This window comes from Mobula birostris, chromosome 20 (assembly GCF_030028105.1).
Source record: "Mobula birostris isolate sMobBir1 chromosome 20, sMobBir1.hap1, whole genome shotgun sequence".
NCBI lineage: Eukaryota > Metazoa > Chordata > Chondrichthyes > Myliobatiformes > Myliobatidae > Mobula > Mobula birostris.
Window position 1 is genome coordinate 52,884,923 of NC_092389.1, and position 17,078 is coordinate 52,902,000.

Sequence of the window (17,078 nt, forward strand, 5' to 3'; positions counted from 1 at the left end):
TCTCAATCCACACCCCCCCACCTTCTCACTCCACACCCCCCACCTTCTCACTCCCCATCCCCCCACCTTCACACTCCACACCCCCCACCTTCACACTCCCCATACCCCCCACCTTCTCACTCCACACCCCCCCCCACCTTCTCACTCCACACCCCCACCATCTCACTCCACACACCCCCACCTTCTCACTCCACACACCCGCACCTTCTCACTCCACACACCCCCACCGTCTCACTCCACACATCCCCACCTTCTCAATCCACACACCCCACCTTCTCACTCCACACTCCCCACCTTCTCACTCCACACATCCCCACCGTCTCACTCCACACATCCCCACCGTCTCACTCCACACACCCCCACCTTCTCACTCCACACCCCCACACCTTCTCACTCCACACACCCCCACCTTCTCACTCCACACACCCCCCACCTTCTCACTCCACACCCCCCACCTTCTCACTCCACACACCCACCTTCTCACTCCACACAACCCCCACCTTCTCACTCCACACACCCCCACCTTCTCACTCCACACACCCCCACCGTCTCACTCCACACCCCCACCTTCTCACTCCACACACCCCCACCTTCTCACTCCACACCCCCACCTTCTCACTCCACACCCACCCACCTTCTCACTCCACACGCACTCACCTTCTCACTGCACACACCCCACCTTCTCACTCCACACACCCACCCTCTCACTCCACACACCCCACCTTCTCACTCCACACCCCCCACCTTCTCACTCCACACACCCCCCACCTTCTCACTCCACACACCCCCCACCTTCTCACTCCACACACCCCCACCGTCTCACTCCACACCCCCACCGTCTCACTCCACACCCCCCACCGTCTCACTCCACACCCCCAACTTCTCACTCCACACCCCCACCATCTCACTCCACACACCCCCACCTTCTCACTCCACACACCCGCACCTTCTCACTCCACACACCCCCACCGTCTCACTCCACACATCCCCACCTTCTCAATCCTCACACCCCACCTTCTCACTCCACACTCCCCACCTTCTCACTCCACACATCCCCACCGTCTCACTCCACACATCCCCACCGTCTCACTCCACACATCCCCACCGTCTCACTCCACACACTCCACCTTCTCACTCCACACACCCCCACCTTCTCACTCCACACCCCCACACCTTCTCACTCCACACACCCCCACCTTCTCACTCCACACCCCCCACCTTCTCACTCCACACACCCACCTTCTCACTCCACACAACCCCCACCTTCTCACTCCACACACCCCCACCTTCTCACTCCACACACCCCCACCTTCTCACTCCACACACCCCCACCGTCTCACTCCACACCCCCACCTTCTCACTCCACACACCCCCACCTTCTCACTCCACACCCCCACCTTCTCACTCCACACCCCCACCTTCTCACTCCACACCCACCCACCTTCTCACTCCACACCCACCCACCTTCTCACTCCACACTCCCCACCTTCTCGCTCCACACCCCCACCTTCTCACTCCACACACTCCCACCTTCTCACTCCACACCCCCCCACCTTCTCACTCCACACCCCCCCACCTTCTCACTCCACTCACCCCCACCTTCTCACTCCACACACCCACCTTCTCACTCCACACAACCCCCACCTTCTCACTCCACACACCCCCACCTTCTCACTCCACACACCCCCACCTTCTCACTCCACACACCCCCACCGTCTCACTCCACACCCCCACCTTCTCACTCCACACACCCCCACCTTCTCACTCCACACCCCCACCTTCTCACTCCACACCCCCACCTTCTCACTCCACACCCACCCACCTTCTCACTCCACACCCACCCACCTTCTCACTCCACACTCCCCACCTTCTCGCTCCACACCCCCACCTTCTCGCTCCACACACTCCCACCTTCTCGCTCCACACCCCCCCACCTTCTCACTCCACACCCCCCACCTTCTCACTCCACACACCCGCACCTTCTCACTCCACACACCCCCACCTTCTCACTCCACACACCCCCACCTTATCACTCCACACCCCCACCTTATCACTCCACACCCCCACCTTATCACTCCACACACCCGCACCTTATCACTCCACACCCACCACCTTCTCACTCCACACCCCCACCTTCTCACTCCACACACCCACCTTCTCACTCCACACCCACCACCTTCTCAGTCCACACCCCCCCACCTTCTCACTCCAAACCCCCCCACCTCCTCACTCCACACCCCCCACCTTCTCACTCCACACCCCCCACCTTCTCACTCCACACCCCCCCCACCTTCTCACTCCACACACCCCACCTTCTCACTCCACACACCCACCTTCTCACTCCACACACCCCACCTTCTCACTCCACACACCCCCACCGTCTCACTCCACACTCCCCACCTTCTCACTCCACACTCCCCACCTTCTCACTCCACACAACCCACCTTCTCACTCCACACATCCCCACCTTCTCACTCCACACATCCCCACCTTCTCACTCCACACCCCCACCTTCTCACTCCACACACCCCCACCGTCTCACTCCACACACCCCCACCTTCTCACTCCACACCCCCACCGTCTCACTCCATACACCCCCCACCTTCTCACTCCACACACTCCCACCTTCTCACTCCACACACCCCCACCTTCTCACTCCACACCCCCACCGTCTCACTCCACACCCCCCACCTTCTCACTGCACACCCCCCCCACCTTCTCACTCCACACCCCCCACCTTCTCACTCCACACCCCCCACCTTCTCACTCCACACCCCCCCCACCTTCTCACTACACACCCCCCCACCTTCTCACTCCACACCCCCACAACTTCTCACTCCACACCCCCCCCACCTTTTCACTCCACACACCCCCACCTTCTCACTCCACACCCCCCCACCTTCTCACTCCACACACCCCCACCTTCTCACTCCACACACCCCCACCTACTCACTCCACACACCCGCACCTTCTCCTTCCACACACCCCCCACCTTCTCCTTCCACACACCCCCACGTTCTCCTTCCACACACCCCCACCTTCACCTTCCTCACACACCCCCACCTTCACCTTCCTCACACCCCCCACCTTCTCCTTCCACACACCCCCACCTTCTCACTCCACACACCCCCACCGTCTCACTCCACACACTCTCACCTTCTCACTCCACACACCCCCACCTTCTCACTCCACACCCCCACACCTTCTCACTCCACACACCCCCACCTTCTCACTCCACACCCCCCACCTTCTCACTCCACACACCCACCTTCTCACTCCACACAACCCCCACCTTCTCACTCCACACACCCCCACCTTCTCACTCCACACACCCCACCTTCTCACTCCACACACCCCCACCTCCTCACTCCACACACCCCCACCTCCTCACTCCACACACCCCCACCTTCTCACTCCCCACACTCCCACCTTCTCACTCCACACCCCCCCACCTTCTCAATCCACACCCCCCCACCTTCTCACTCCACACCCCCCACCTTCTCACTCCACACCCCCCACCTTCTCACTCCACACCCCCCCCACCTTCTCACTCCACACCCCCACCGTCTCACTCCACACCCCCCACCTTCTCACTCCACACCCCCACCATCTCACTCCACACTCCCCACTTTCTCACTCCACACACCCCCACCTTCTCACTCCACACACCCCCACCTTCTCACTCCACACACCCCCACCGTCTCACTCCACACCCCCACCGTCTCACTCCACACCCCCCCAGCTTCACACACCACACTCCCCAGCTTCTCACTCCACACCCCCACCTTCTCACTCCACACACCCCCACCTTCTCACTCCACACCCCCCCACCTTCTCACTCCACACAACCCCACCTTCGCACTCCACACAACCCCCACCTTCTCACTCCACACCCCCCCATCTTCACACTCCAAACCCCCCAGCTTCTCACTCCACACACCCCACCTTCTCACTCCCCATCCCCCCACCTTCTCACTCCACACCCCCCCCACCTTCTCACTCCACACACCCCACCTTCTCACTCCACACACCCACCTTCTCACTCCACACACCCCACCTTCTCACTCCACACCCCCCACCTTCTCACTCCACACACCCCCCACCTTTTCACTCCACCCCCCCCACCTTCTCACTCCACACCCCCCCACCTTCTCACTCCACACCCCCCCACCTTCTCACTCCACACCCCCCACCTTCTCACTCCCCATCCCCCCACCTTCTCACTCCACACACCCCCACCTTCTCACTCCACACACCCCACCTTCTCACTCCACACACCCCCACCTTCTCACTCCACACACCCCCACCTTCTCACTCCACACACCCCCCACCTTCTCACTCCACACACCCCCACCTTCTCACTCCACACACCCCCCACCTTCTCACTCCACACCCCCCCACCTTCTCACTCCACACCCCCCCACCTTCTCACTCCAAACCCCCCCACCTTCTCACTCCACACCCCCCACCTTCTCACTCCACACCCCCCCCACTTTCTCACTCAACACACCCACCTTCTCACTCCACACACCCCACCTTCTCACTCCACACACCCACCTTCTCACTCCACAAACCCCACCTTCTCACTCCACACCCCCCACCTTCTCACTCCACACACCCACCCACCTTCTCACTCCACACACCCCACACCTTCTCACTCCACACCCCCCCACCTTCTCACTCCAAACCCCCCCACCTTCTCACTCCACACCCCCCACCTTCACACTCCACACCCCCCACCTTCACACTCCCCATCCCCCCCACCTTCTCACTCCACACACCCCCCACCTTCTCACTCCACACACCCCACCTTCTCACTCCACACACCCACCCTCTCTCACTCCACACACCCCACCTTCTCACTCCACACCCCCCACCTTCTCACTCCACACACCCCCCACCTTCTCACTCCACACCCCCACCTTCTCACTCCACACCCCCCACCTTCTCACTCCACACCCCCCACCTTCTCACTCCACACACCCCCACCGTCTCACTCCACACCCCCACCGTCTCACTCCACACCCCCACCGTCTCACTCCACACCCCCACCTTCTCACTCCACACCCCCACCATCTCACTCCACACACCCCCACCTTCTCACTCCACACACCCGCACCTTCTCACTCCACACACCCCCACCGTCTCACTCCACACATCCCCACCTTCTCACTCCACACACCCACCTTCTCACTCCACACAACCCCCACCTTCTCACTCCACACACCCCCACCTTCTCACTCCACACACCCCCACCTTCTCACTCCACACACCCCCACCGTCTCACTCCACACCCCCACCTTCTCACTCCACACACCCCCACCTTCTCACTCCACACCCCCCCACCTTCTCACTCCACACCCCCCCACCTTCTCACTCCACACCCCCCCACCTTCTCACTTCCACACACCCGCACCTTCTCACTCGACACACCCCCACCTTCTCACTCCACACACCCCCACCTTATCACTCCACACCCCCACCTTATCACTCCACACCCCCACCTTATCACTCCACACACCCACCTTCTCACTCCACACCCACCACCTTCTCACTCCACACACCCACCTTCTCACTCCACACCCACCACCTTCTCATTCCACACCCCCCCACCTTCTCACTCCAAAACCCCCACCTTCTCACTCCACACCCCCCACCTTCTCACTCCACACCCCCCACCTTCTCACTCCACACACCCCACCTTCTCACTCCACACACCCACCTTCGCACTCCACACACCCCACCTTCTCACTCCACACACCCCCACCGTCTCACTCCACACTCCCCACCTTCTCACTCCACACTCCCCACCTTCTCACTCCACACATCCCCACCTTCTCACTCCACACACCCCCACCGTCTCACTCCACACACCCCCACCTTCTCACTCCACACACTCCTACCTTCTCACTCCACACCCCCACCTTCTCACTCCACACACCCACCTTCTCACTCCACACCCACCACCTTCTCACTCCACACCCCCCCACCTTCTCACTCGAAACCCCCCACCTTCTCACTCCACACCCCCCACCTTCTCACTCCACACCCCCCACCTTCTCACTCCACACACCCCCCACCTTCTCACTCCACACACCCCCCACCTTCTCACTCCACACACCCACCTTCTCACTCCACACCCCCACCTTCTCACTCCACACACCCCACCTTCTCACTCCACACACCCCCCACCTTCTCACTCCACACCCCCCACCTTCTCACTCCACACCCCCCACCTTCTCACTCCACACCCCCCACCTTCTCACTCTACACTCCCCCCACCTTCTCACTCCACACCCCCCCACCTTCTCACTCCACACACCCCCGCACCTTCTCACTCCACACACCCCACCTTCTCACTCCACACCTCCCCCACCTTCTCACTCCACACCTCCCCCACCTTCTCACTCCACACACCCCCCACCCTCTCACTCCACACACCCCCACCTTCTCACTCCACACCCCCACCTTCTCACTCCACACCCCCCCACCTTCTCACTCCACACTCCCCCCACCTTCTCACTCCACACCCCACCTTCTCACTCCACACCACCTTCTCACTCCACACACCCCCAGCTTCTCACTCCACACACCCCACCTTCTCCCTCCACACCCCCCCACCTTCTCACTCCACACTCCCCCCACCTTCTCACTCCACACCCCACCTTCTCACTCCACACACCCCCAGCTTCTCACTCCACACACCCCCACCTTCTGACTCCACACACCCCCACCTTCACACTCCACACCCCCACCTTCTCACTCCACACACCCCCCACTTTCTCACTCCACACACCCCCCACCTTCTCACTCCACACACTCCCACCTTCTCACTCCACACACCCCCACCTTCTCACTCCACACACCCCCACCTTCTCACTCCACACACTCCCACCTTCACACTCCACACCCCCCCACCTTCTCACTCCACACCCCCCCACCTTCTCACTCCACACCCCCCCCACCTTCTCACTCCACACCCCCCCACCTTCTCACTCCACACACCCCCACCTTCTCACTCCATACACCCCCACCTTCTCTCTCCATACACCCCCACCTTCTCACTCTACACACCCCCACCGTCTCACTCCACACCCCCCACCTTCTCACTCCAGACCCCCACCATCTCACTCCACACCCCCCCACCTTCTCACTCCACACCCCCCCCACCTTCTCACTCCACACCCCCCCACCTTCTCACTCCACACACCCCCACCTTCTCACTCCACACCCCCACCTTCTCACTCCACACACCCCCACCTTCTCACTCCACACACCCCCACCTTCGCACTCCACACAACCCCCACCTTCTCACTCCACACAACCCCCACCTTCTCACTCCACACAACCCCCACCCTCTCACTCCACACACCCCCACCCTCTCACTCCACACCCCCACCATCTCACTCCACACACCCCCACCTTCTCACTCCACACACCCCACCTTCTCACTCCACACACCCCCACCTTCTCACTCCACACTCCCCACCTCCTCACTCCACACTCCCCACCTTCTCACTCCACACACCCCCACCCTCTCACTCCACACACCCCCACCTCCTCACTCCACACACCCCCACCTTCTCACTCCACACACCCCCACCTTCTCAATCCACACCCCCCACCTTCTCACTCCACACACCCCAACCTTCTCACTCCACACCCCCACCTTCTCACTCCACACCCCCCCCACCTTCTCACTCCACACACCCCCACCTTCTCACTCCACACACCCCCACCTCCTCACTCCACACACCCCCACCTCCTCACTCCACACACCCCCACCTTCTCACTCCACACACCCCGACCTTCTCACTCCACACCCCCCCACCTTCTCACTCCACACCCCCCACCTTCTCACTCCACACCCCCCACCTTCTCACTCCACACACCCCACCTTCTCACTCCACACACCCACCTTCGCACTCCACACACCCCACCTTCTCACTCCACACACCCCCACCGTCTCACTCCACACTCCCCACCTTCTCACTCCACACTCCCCACCTTCTCACTCCACACATCCCCACCTTCTCACTCCACACACCCCCACCGTCTCACTCCACACACCCCCACCTTCTCACTCCACACACTCCTACCTTCTCACTCCACACCCCCACCTTCTCACTCCACACACCCACCTTCTCACTCCACACCCACCACCTTCTCACTCCACACCCCCCCACCTTCTCACTCGAAACCCCCCACCTTCTCACTCCACACCCCCCACCTTCTCACTCCACACCCCCCACCTTCTCACTCCACACACCCCCCACCTTCTCACTCCACACACCCCCCACCTTCTCACTCCACACACCCACCTTCTCACTCCACACCCCCACCTTCTCACTCCACACACCCCACCTTCTCACTCCACACACCCCCCACCTTCTCACTCCACACCCCCCACCTTCTCACTCCACACCCCCCACCTTCTCACTCCACACCCCCCACCTTCTCACTCTACACTCCCCCCACCTTCTCACTCCACACCCCCCCACCTTCTCACTCCACACACCCCGCACCTTCTCACTCCACACACCCCACCTTCTCACTCCACACCTCCCCCACCTTCTCACTCCACACCTCCCCCACCTTCTCACTCCACACACCCCCCACCCTCTCACTCCACACACCCCCACCTTCTCACTCCACACCCCCACCTTCTCACTCCACACCCCCCCACCTTCTCACTCCACACTCCCCCCACCTTCTCACTCCACACCCCACCTTCTCACTCCACACCACCTTCTCACTCCACACACCCCCAGCTTCTCACTCCACACACCCCACCTTCTCCCTCCACACCCCCCCACCTTCTCACTCCACACTCCCCCCACCTTCTCACTCCACACCCCACCTTCTCACTCCACACACCCCCAGCTTCTCACTCCACACACCCCCACCTTCTGACTCCACACACCCCCACCTTCACACTCCACACCCCCACCTTCTCACTCCACACACCCCCCACTTTCTCACTCCACACACCCCCCACCTTCTCACTCCACACACTCCCACCTTCTCACTCCACACACCCCCACCTTCTCACTCCACACACCCCCACCTTCTCACTCCACACACTCCCACCTTCACACTCCACACCCCCCCACCTTCTCACTCCACACCCCCCCACCTTCTCACTCCACACCCCCCCCACCTTCTCACTCCACACCCCCCCACCTTCTCACTCCACACACCCCCACCTTCTCACTCCATACACCCCCACCTTCTCTCTCCATACACCCCCACCTTCTCACTCTACACACCCCCACCGTCTCACTCCACACCCCCACCTTCTCACTCCACACAACCCCACCTTCGCACTCCACACAACCCCCACCTTCTCACTCCACACCCCCCCATCTTCACACTCCAAACCCCCCCAGCTTCTCACTCCACACACCCCACCTTCTCACTCCCCATCCCCCCACCTTCTCACTCCACACCCCCCCCACCTTCTCACTCCACACACCCCACCTTCTCACTCCACACACCCACCTTCTCACTCCACACACCCCACCTTCTCACTCCACACCCCCCACCTTCTCACTCCACACACCCCCCACCTTTTCACTCCACCCCCCCCACCTTCTCACTCCACACCCCCCCACCTTCTCACTCCACACCCCCCCACCTTCTCACTCCACACCCCCCACCTTCTCACTCCCCATCCCCCCACCTTCTCACTCCACACACCCCCACCTTCTCACTCCACACACCCCACCTTCTCACTCCACACACCCCCACCTTCTCACTCCACACACCCCCACCTTCTCACTCCACACACCCCCCACCTTCTCACTCCACACACCCCCACCTTCTCACTCCACACACCCCCCACCTTCTCACTCCACACCCCCCCACCTTCTCACTCCACACCCCCCCACCTTCTCACTCCAAACCCCCCCACCTTCTCACTCCACACCCCCCACCTTCTCACTCCACACCCCCCCCACTTTCTCACTCAACACACCCACCTTCTCACTCCACACACCCCACCTTCTCACTCCACACACCCACCTTCTCACTCCACAAACCCCACCTTCTCACTCCACACCCCCCACCTTCTCACTCCACACACCCACCACCTTCTCACTCCACACACCCCACACCTTCTCACTCCACACCCCCCCACCTTCTCACTCCAAACCCCCCCACCTTCTCACTCCACACCCCCCACCTTCACACTCCACACCCCCCACCTTCACACTCCCCATCCCCCCCACCTTCTCACTCCACACACCCCCCACCTTCTCACTCCACACACCCCACCTTCTCACTCCACACACCCACCCTCTCACTCCACACACCCCACCTTCTCACTCCACACCCCCCACCTTCTCACTCCACACACCCCCCACCTTCTCACTCCACACCCCCACCTTCTCACTCCACACCCCCCACCTTCTCACTCCACACCCCCCACCTTCTCACTCCACACACCCCCACCGTCTCACTCCACACCCCCACCGTCTCACTCCACACCCCCACCGTCTCACTCCACACCCCCACCTTCTCACTCCACACCCCCACCATCTCACTCCACACACCCCCACCTTCTCACTCCACACACCCGCACCTTCTCACTCCACACACCCCCACCGTCTCACTCCACACATCCCCACCTTCTCACTCCACACACCCACCTTCTCACTCCACACAACCCCCACCTTCTCACTCCACACACCCCCACCTTCTCACTCCACACACCCCCACCTTCTCACTCCACACACCCCCACCGTCTCACTCCACACCCCCACCTTCTCACTCCACACACCCCCACCTTCTCACTCCACACCCCCCCACCTTCTCACTCCACACCCCCCCACCTTCTCACTCCACACCCCCCCACCTTCTCACTTCCACACACCCGCACCTTCTCACTCGACACACCCCCACCTTCTCACTCCACACACCCCCACCTTATCACTCCACACCCCCACCTTATCACTCCACACCCCCACCTTATCACTCCACACACCCACCTTCTCACTCCACACCCACCACCTTCTCACTCCACACACCCACCTTCTCACTCCACACCCACCACCTTCTCATTCCACACCCCCCCACCTTCTCACTCCAAAACCCCCACCTTCTCACTCCACACCCCCCACCTTCTCACTCCACACCCCCCACCTTCTCACTCCACACACCCCACCTTCTCACTCCACACACCCACCTTCGCACTCCACACACCCCACCTTCTCACTCCACACACCCCCACCGTCTCACTCCACACTCCCCACCTTCTCACTCCACACTCCCCACCTTCTCACTCCACACATCCCCACCTTCTCACTCCACACACCCCCACCGTCTCACTCCACACACCCCCACCTTCTCACTCCACACACTCCTACCTTCTCACTCCACACCCCCACCTTCTCACTCCACACACCCACCTTCTCACTCCACACCCACCACCTTCTCACTCCACACCCCCCCACCTTCTCACTCGAAACCCCCCACCTTCTCACTCCACACCCCCCACCTTCTCACTCCACACCCCCCACCTTCTCACTCCACACACCCCCCACCTTCTCACTCCACACACCCCCCACCTTCTCACTCCACACACCCACCTTCTCACTCCACACCCCCACCTTCTCACTCCACACACCCCACCTTCTCACTCCACACACCCCCCACCTTCTCACTCCACACCCCCCACCTTCTCACTCCACACCCCCCACCTTCTCACTCCACACCCCCCACCTTCTCACTCTACACTCCCCCCACCTTCTCACTCCACACCCCCCCACCTTCTCACTCCACACACCCCGCACCTTCTCACTCCACACACCCCACCTTCTCACTCCACACCTCCCCCACCTTCTCACTCCACACCTCCCCCACCTTCTCACTCCACACACCCCCCACCCTCTCACTCCACACACCCCCACCTTCTCACTCCACACCCCCACCTTCTCACTCCACACCCCCCCACCTTCTCACTCCACACTCCCCCCACCTTCTCACTCCACACCCCACCTTCTCACTCCACACCACCTTCTCACTCCACACACCCCCAGCTTCTCACTCCACACACCCCACCTTCTCCCTCCACACCCCCCCACCTTCTCACTCCACACTCCCCCCACCTTCTCACTCCACACCCCACCTTCTCACTCCACACACCCCCAGCTTCTCACTCCACACACCCCCACCTTCTGACTCCACACACCCCCACCTTCACACTCCACACCCCCACCTTCTCACTCCACACACCCCCCACTTTCTCACTCCACACACCCCCCACCTTCTCACTCCACACACTCCCACCTTCTCACTCCACACACCCCCACCTTCTCACTCCACACACCCCCACCTTCTCACTCCACACACTCCCACCTTCACACTCCACACCCCCCCACCTTCTCACTCCACACCCCCCCACCTTCTCACTCCACACCCCCCCCACCTTCTCACTCCACACCCCCCCACCTTCTCACTCCACACACCCCCACCTTCTCACTCCATACACCCCCACCTTCTCTCTCCATACACCCCCACCTTCTCACTCTACACACCCCCACCGTCTCACTCCACACCCCCCACCTTCTCACTCCAGACCCCCACCATCTCACTCCACACCCCCCCACCTTCTCACTCCACACCCCCCCCACCTTCTCACTCCACACCCCCCCACCTTCTCACTCCACACACCCCCACCTTCTCACTCCACACCCCCACCTTCTCACTCCACACACCCCCACCTTCTCACTCCACACACCCCCACCTTCGCACTCCACACAACCCCCACCTTCTCACTCCACACAACCCCCACCTTCTCACTCCACACAACCCCCACCCTCTCACTCCACACACCCCCACCCTCTCACTCCACACCCCCACCATCTCACTCCACACACCCCCACCTTCTCACTCCACACACCCCACCTTCTCACTCCACACACCCCCACCTTCTCACTCCACACTCCCCACCTCCTCACTCCACACTCCCCACCTTCTCACTCCACACACCCCCACCCTCTCACTCCACACACCCCCACCTCCTCACTCCACACACCCCCACCTTCTCACTCCACACACCCCCACCTTCTCAATCCACACCCCCCACCTTCTCACTCCACACACCCCAACCTTCTCACTCCACACCCCCACCTTCTCACTCCACACCCCCCCCACCTTCTCACTCCACACACCCCCACCTTCTCACTCCACACACCCCCACCTCCTCACTCCACACACCCCCACCTCCTCACTCCACACACCCCCACCTTCTCACTCCACACACCCCGACCTTCTCACTCCACACCCCCCCACCTTCTCACTCCACACCCCCCACCTTCTCACTCCACACCCCCCACCTTCTCACTCCACACACCCCACCTTCTCACTCCACACACCCACCTTCGCACTCCACACACCCCACCTTCTCACTCCACACACCCCCACCGTCTCACTCCACACTCCCCACCTTCTCACTCCACACTCCCCACCTTCTCACTCCACACATCCCCACCTTCTCACTCCACACACCCCCACCGTCTCACTCCACACACCCCCACCTTCTCACTCCACACACTCCTACCTTCTCACTCCACACCCCCACCTTCTCACTCCACACACCCACCTTCTCACTCCACACCCACCACCTTCTCACTCCACACCCCCCCACCTTCTCACTCGAAACCCCCCACCTTCTCACTCCACACCCCCCACCTTCTCACTCCACACCCCCCACCTTCTCACTCCACACACCCCCCACCTTCTCACTCCACACACCCCCCACCTTCTCACTCCACACACCCACCTTCTCACTCCACACCCCCACCTTCTCACTCCACACACCCCACCTTCTCACTCCACACACCCCCCACCTTCTCACTCCACACCCCCCACCTTCTCACTCCACACCCCCCACCTTCTCACTCCACACCCCCCACCTTCTCACTCTACACTCCCCCCACCTTCTCACTCCACACCCCCCCACCTTCTCACTCCACACACCCCGCACCTTCTCACTCCACACACCCCACCTTCTCACTCCACACCTCCCCCACCTTCTCACTCCACACCTCCCCCACCTTCTCACTCCACACACCCCCCACCCTCTCACTCCACACACCCCCACCTTCTCACTCCACACCCCCACCTTCTCACTCCACACCCCCCCACCTTCTCACTCCACACTCCCCCCACCTTCTCACTCCACACCCCACCTTCTCACTCCACACCACCTTCTCACTCCACACACCCCCAGCTTCTCACTCCACACACCCCACCTTCTCCCTCCACACCCCCCCACCTTCTCACTCCACACTCCCCCCACCTTCTCACTCCACACCCCACCTTCTCACTCCACACACCCCCAGCTTCTCACTCCACACACCCCCACCTTCTGACTCCACACACCCCCACCTTCACACTCCACACCCCCACCTTCTCACTCCACACACCCCCCACTTTCTCACTCCACACACCCCCCACCTTCTCACTCCACACACTCCCACCTTCTCACTCCACACACCCCCACCTTCTCACTCCACACACCCCCACCTTCTCACTCCACACACTCCCACCTTCACACTCCACACCCCCCCACCTTCTCACTCCACACCCCCCCACCTTCTCACTCCACACCCCCCCCACCTTCTCACTCCACACCCCCCCACCTTCTCACTCCACACACCCCCACCTTCTCACTCCATACACCCCCACCTTCTCTCTCCATACACCCCCACCTTCTCACTCTACACACCCCCACCGTCTCACTCCACACCCCCCACCTTCTCACTCCAGACCCCCACCATCTCACTCCACACCCCCCCACCTTCTCACTCCACACCCCCCCCACCTTCTCACTCCACACCCCCCCACCTTCTCACTCCACACACCCCCACCTTCTCACTCCACACCCCCACCTTCTCACTCCACACACCCCCACCTTCTCACTCCACACACCCCCACCTTCGCACTCCACACAACCCCCACCTTCTCACTCCACACAACCCCCACCTTCTCACTCCACACAACCCCCACCCTCTCACTCCACACACCCCCACCCTCTCACTCCACACCCCCACCATCTCACTCCACACACCCCCACCTTCTCACTCCACACACCCCACCTTCTCACTCCACACACCCCCACCTTCTCACTCCACACTCCCCACCTCCTCACTCCACACTCCCCACCTTCTCACTCCACACACCCCCACCCTCTCACTCCACACACCCCCACCTCCTCACTCCACACACCCCCACCTTCTCACTCCACACACCCCCACCTTCTCAATCCACACCCCCCACCTTCTCACTCCACACACCCCAACCTTCTCACTCCACACCCCCACCTTCTCACTCCACCCCCCCCCCACCTTCTCACTCCACACACCCCCACCTTCTCACTCCACACACCCCCACCTCCTCACTCCACACACCCCCACCTCCTCACTCCACACACCCCCACCTTCTCACTCCACACACCCCGACCTTCTCACTCCACACACTCCCACCTTCACACTCCACACCCCCCCACCTTCTCACTCCACACCCCCCCACCTTCTCACTCCACACCCCCCCCACCTTCTCACTCCACACCCCCCCACCTTCTCACTCCACACCCCCACCGTCTCACTCTACACCCCCCCACCTTCTCACTCCACCCCCCCCACCTTCTCACTCCACACCCCCATCGTCTCACTCCACACTCCCCCACCATCTCACTCCACACACCCCCACCTTCTCACTCCACACCCCCACCTTCTCACTCCACACACCCCACCTTCTCACTCCACACACCCCCACCTTCTCACTGCACACACTCCCACCGTCTCACTCCACACACCCCCCACCTTCTCACTCCACACAACGCCACCTTCTCACTCCACACCCCCCACCTTCTCACTCCACACCCCCCACCTTCTCACTCCACACTCCCCCCACCTTCTCACTCCACACCCCCCCACCTTCTCACTCCACACACCCCGCACCTTCTCACTCCACACACCCCACCTTCTCACTCCACACCTCCCCCACCTTCTCACTCCACACAGCCCCCACCCTCTCACTCCACACACCCCCACCTTCTCACTCCACACCCCCACCTTCTCACTCCACACCCCCCCACCTTCTCACTCCACACTCCCCCCACCTTCTCACTCCACACCCCACCTTCTCACTCCACACCACCTTCTCACTCCACACACCCCCAGCTTCTCACTCCACACACCCCACCTTCTCCCTCCACACCCCCCCACCTTCTCACTCCACACTCCCCCCACCTTCTCACTCCACACCCCACCTTCTCACTCCACACACCCCCAGCTTCTCACTCCACACACCCCCACCTTCTGACTCCACACACCCCCACCTTCACACTCCACACCCCCACCTTCTCACTCCACACACCCCCCACTTTCTCACTCCACACTCCCCCACCTTCTCACTCCACACACTCCCACCTTCTCACTCCACACACCCCCACCTTCTCACTCCACACACCCCCACCTTCTCACTCCACACCCCCCCACCTTCTCACTCCACACACCCCCACCTTCTCACTCCACACTCCCCACCTTCTCACTCCACACACCCCACCTTCTCACTCTGACTTTTTCCCCCTGCTGGATATCGTCAGTGCGATCTGACTGAGCATCTTAAAGAGGTTGTTGTTTTTCGCCAACCTTTCAATGGCAAAAAAATTAGTAGAAGGATTTCTGCTTCCTCCAGGCCCGTGAGCGTCCATGTGGAATCCTGTAAATCGATATGTATTGATTATTGTTGATAGGAGTTTGCTATGTGGATGGTGAGGGTCTGGAATCAAAGGAACAGAGTGGTATCCTCGTAGAGACAGCACACCGAACACTCTCAGACACCCAATGCGTAGAATTAAGGAATGAATTGTGCAAACAATTAGAAATATTAAACAGTTGATAACCAGAACTTGTACCGAGCGCGAGTCCTCAGCTGCGAACCCAGTTTGACGCTGGGAGCCAGTAAACCCTCGCGGTTAACCCTTCGTCTGCGGCCCCGGACCCGGGTGGGACCTTTTCTCCGCTCCCGCCCCCGGTCCCGCTCCAATCCGGCCCCTGATCGTCAGCCTG